This window comes from Neoarius graeffei, chromosome 7 (assembly GCF_027579695.1).
Source record: "Neoarius graeffei isolate fNeoGra1 chromosome 7, fNeoGra1.pri, whole genome shotgun sequence".
Lineage (NCBI taxonomy): Eukaryota > Metazoa > Chordata > Actinopteri > Siluriformes > Ariidae > Neoarius > Neoarius graeffei.
In genome coordinates this window covers 34,657,114-34,661,663 of record NC_083575.1, presented here as the reverse complement: position 1 = coordinate 34,661,663, position 4,550 = coordinate 34,657,114, and positions in this window count along the sequence as shown.

The following is a 4,550-nucleotide window of genomic DNA, read 5'->3' as shown; positions in this document are numbered from 1 at the left end:
TTTAACTCCCACCTCCGGGAGAGCTTCTCCCAGCTTCTGAGTTAGGCGGGGGACATTGAGTCTGAGTCGACCATGTTCTCTGCCTCCATTGTCGATGTGTCTGTTCGGAGCTGTGGCCGCAAGGTCTCCGGTGCCTGTCATGGCATCAATCCCTGAACCCGGTGGTGGACACCAGAAGTAAGGGATGCCATCAAGCTGAAGAAGGAGTCCTATCAGGCCATGTTGGCCTCCGGGACTCCTGAGGCAGCTGACGGGTATCGGCAGGCTAGGCGTGCCACAGCTCAGGCAGTTACGGAGGCAAAAACTCGGAACTGGGAGGAGTTCGGTGAGGCCATGGAGGAGGACTATCAGTCAGCCTCAAGGAAATTCTGGCAAACTGTCCGGCGCCTCAGGAGGGGGAAGCAGTATTCTGCCAACACTGTTTACAGTGTGGGTGGGGAGCTGTTGACCTCAACTGGGGATATTGTCGGGTGGTGGAAGGAATACTTTGAGGATCTCCTCAATCCCACCGTCACATCTTCCATTGAGGAAGTGGAGGCTGATGACTCAAAGGTGGACTCGTCCATTACACAAACCGAAGTCACTGAGGTGGTTTGCAAGCTCCTTGGTGGCAAGGCACCGGAGGTGGATGAAATCCGCCCTGAGTATCTCAAGTCTCTGAATGTTGTGGGGCTGTCTTGGCTGACACGCCTCTGCAACATCGCGTGGCGGTTGGGGACAGTGCCTCTGGAGTGGCAGACCAGGGTGGTGGTCCCTCTTTTTAAGAAAGGGGACCAGAGAGTGTGCTCCAATTATAGGGGAATCATACTTCTCAGCCTTCCCGGGAAGGTTTACTCCAGGGTACTGGAGAGGAGAATTCGGCCAATAGTAGAACCTCAGATCCAGGAGGAACAATGCGGTTTTCATCCTGGTCGTGGAACACTGGACCAGCTCTATACCCTTCATAGGGTGCTCGAGGGTTCATGGGAGTTCGCCCAACCAGTCCACATATGCTTTGTGGATCTGGAGAGGGCATTCGACCGTGTCCCTCATGGTATCCTGTGGGGGGTGCTTTGGGAGTATGGGGTTCGGGGCTCTTTGCTAAGGGCTGTCCGGTCCCTGTACGAACGGAGCAGGAGTCTGGTTCGCATTGCCAGCAGTAAGTCAGACATGTTCCCAGTGCATGTTGGACTCCAGCAGGGCTGCCCTTTGTCACCGGTTCTGTTCATAATTTTTATGGACAGAATTTGTAGGTGCAGCCAGGGGCCAGAGGGAATCCTGTTTGGGAACCACAGGATTTCATCTCTGCTTTAGGCGGATGATGTTGTCCTGTTGGCTTCTTCAAACCAGGACCTTCAGCATGCACTGGGGTGGTTTGCAGTCGAGTGTGAAGTGGCTGGGATGAGAATCAGCACCTCCAAGTCCGAGGCCATGTTTCTCGACCGGAAAAGGGTGGCTTGCCCTCTTCAGGTTGGTGGAGAGGTCGTGCCTCAAGTGGAGGAGTTTAAGTATCTCGGGATCTTGTTCACGAGTGAGGGAAGGATGGAGCGTGAGATCGACAGGCGGATCGGTGCAGCCTCCACAGTGATGTGGTCGCTTTATCAGTCCATCGTGGTGAAGAAGGAGCTGAGCCAAAAGGCGAAGCTCTCAATTTACCGGTCGATCTATGTTCCGACTCTCACCTATGGTCATGAGCTTTGGGTAATGACCAAAAGAACAAGATCGCGGATACAAGCGGCCGAAATGAGTTTCCTTTGCAGGGTGGCTGGGTGCTCCCTTAGAGATAGGGTGAGAAGCACAGTCACTCTGGAGGAGCTCGGAGTAGAGCCGCTGCTCCTCCACATCGAGAGGAATCAGCTGAGGTGGCTCAGGCATCTCTTTCGGATGCCTCCTGGACGCCTCCCTGGGGAGGTGTTCCAGGCATGTCCCCCCAGGAGGAGGCCCCGGGGAAAAACCAGGACACGCTAGAGGGACTATGTCTCTCGGCTGGCCTGAGAACGCCTCAGTGCTCTTCCCGAGGAGCTGGCCGAGGTGGCTGGGGAGAGGGAAGTTTGGGCTTCCATGCTCAGACTGCTGCCTCTGCGACCCAGCCCCAGATAAGAGGAAGAAAATGAGATGAGATGAGATGAACTCAAAATCGAGCAAAATTAACTATTTTTGAGGAAAATACTTTTAACTCTGGAAAAATTGCTTAGTCATTTTTCCTGTATATGCACTACAGCGCACGCATATCAACTGATCTGCTCAGAAGAAATAGAAGAAATATTTACACTTACTCGAGTTGATCTTGGGTTGGATCAAGTCAAAGTTTTTTTAAAAAAAGTGCCACTGCTCATAATCAGTGTCGCAGTTCTCAAGATTGAACTGAATCACTGTGCTGAATCTTGAATTGAATCATGAATTGATTCACTGTCCTGAAATTGAATCGCTGTCCTGAATCATGAAATGAATCATGTATTGAATCGCTGTCCTGAAGCGCATAAAATCCATGTGCCATCTCGCAACAAGTTTTACCTCCAAATAACCTGAACAGATTTTATCCTGTTTACAGTGGGCATTCCCACCACGAAAGAGAAACCAATTGAAACCGAAAGAGTGAAAATGATTATCATGCTGTCACCATGTGAATAGTCTTTTATGAATTTGTAAGTGGGCACTCAGCACTCTGACTCCGGTGTGACTGAGTAAGGTGACAAGTTTTATGTTTCATCTAATTTAGGTCATTTAAAAACTATAATAATATTTGGCAGTGGGCACATAGGAAAGTGTAAGTATAAAGTTTCTGTCAATAAGTTTATCATGCTTGTATGATGAAAAAATCAGAAAGGTATTTATCTAAATACATGACCTACTCATTCTAAACCTGCTGAGCTTCACTGGCGAAGCTCTCGACCTCAAACAGTTAATACTCAGGTGAGTGTGAATGTGCCAGTGTAGTGTGGTGCTGGAGATTGTAGTCTGTGGCAGCCATGTTTGTAGGCCATGGTGTGCACTGGGAAGTAGGGATTCAGGTGGATTCCAGCACTGGCATGACAGATCCTCCCCACTTCCAACCCCCCTGAAGAAGAGCTCACTCCAGGAGCTGAACTCTTTCTAGGTCAACCTCTGGGGAGAGGGCCTGATTTTTCTGGATTATTGGGATGAAACTCTTGACAGATGAAAGGGTTAAGAAGGTTGCATGCAGGCACTGGAATCCAACATTGCTCCTCGGGGCTGTAGCCCTCTCATTCTATGAGGTACTCCAACTTCCTACCTTTGTGGCATGAGTTGAGGATGGCTTTAACTAGGTATGCAGGTTGTAACTATTTACTGGTGTGTGTACTTCCACACTTGTGCACTCCACCTAAACAATTTGCCGACGAAGGTAAATCTGTGGGATTAATGTTCCAAGGAAATACTGGTTGCTGGTAACCAAACATGCACTGGAAGGGGGTCAAGAGCATGGCTGAGTGGCTCAGAGTGTTTTGGGCATACTTGGCCCATGGGAAGAACTGTGCCCAATCATCCCGATTCTCTGAACAGAAGGTTCTCAGAAAGCAGTTGCTCTCCTGGTTAGCACATTTCACCTGTCCGTAAGATTGTGGGTGGTACCCAGATGTGAGGCTTACTGAGACCCCCAGTTTCTCCATAAAATGTGACTAGACTCTTGAGGTGAACCATGTGGCCCAATCACTCACAATGTCTTCAGGGATTCCAGAGTAATGAAACACATGGTTAAACATAAGTTCAGTGGTTTCAAAGGAGGTGGGGAGGTTGATGACCACCGTAGTTATGGTGTTACCTCTGGATTCTGGGAGGTCTGTGATGAAATCAATGGCAATGTGTGACCAGGGGCACTGCAGAGTGTGGAGAGGCCATAGCATTCATTTCAATTAAATTCAGGTTTATTGTTTTCTCCGGGTACACAGTAACACTGTAGTGTCACAAGCAGTGATAGGTACCAAAGGTATATTAAAGAAATCTAGAATAAATGTAACTTAGAAATGAAGTTTCACAAGACTATAATAACAATGATACACAGCCTTATATCAGGACATCAGAAAAAAACACTATCCTACATGAGCACATTTATACTGTGAAAAAACCCCCACATCCAGTCCTATTAGAGGTCATCTCAGCCTACATTATCAGCATCACAGACAGGATAAATGACAAAAATTCTGGACACAATATGTCTGTTTCATAGCAGTGGAAACAACCTGCTTGCTGCTTTCAACTAATTTATGGCCTACGTTTGCCAGAGGAAATAAGTGAGATGACAATAGCTGTTTTGTGAAGTAGTTTTGTAGCAAGGTGATGAGGACCCTGAGGAGAAAGATTAAACAAGGCTGAAGTTGTTCTGTAATTAAGGAAATTGTCATTCAACCCAAGCAGGCTGCTCATCTTGAGGTAATTAGGAAAGTGTTTAGTGCTCCATTGAGTGAGTGGATAAGAAAGACATAGATTTAGCTTGCTTGAAGCAAAAATCATTAAAAAACTTCCATTCATCATGGTTTGAGACATTAAACATTGTTTTAAATACAACATTTGAGTTACAAGTGATAGTTATACCTTGCATGCATGAATGTTGG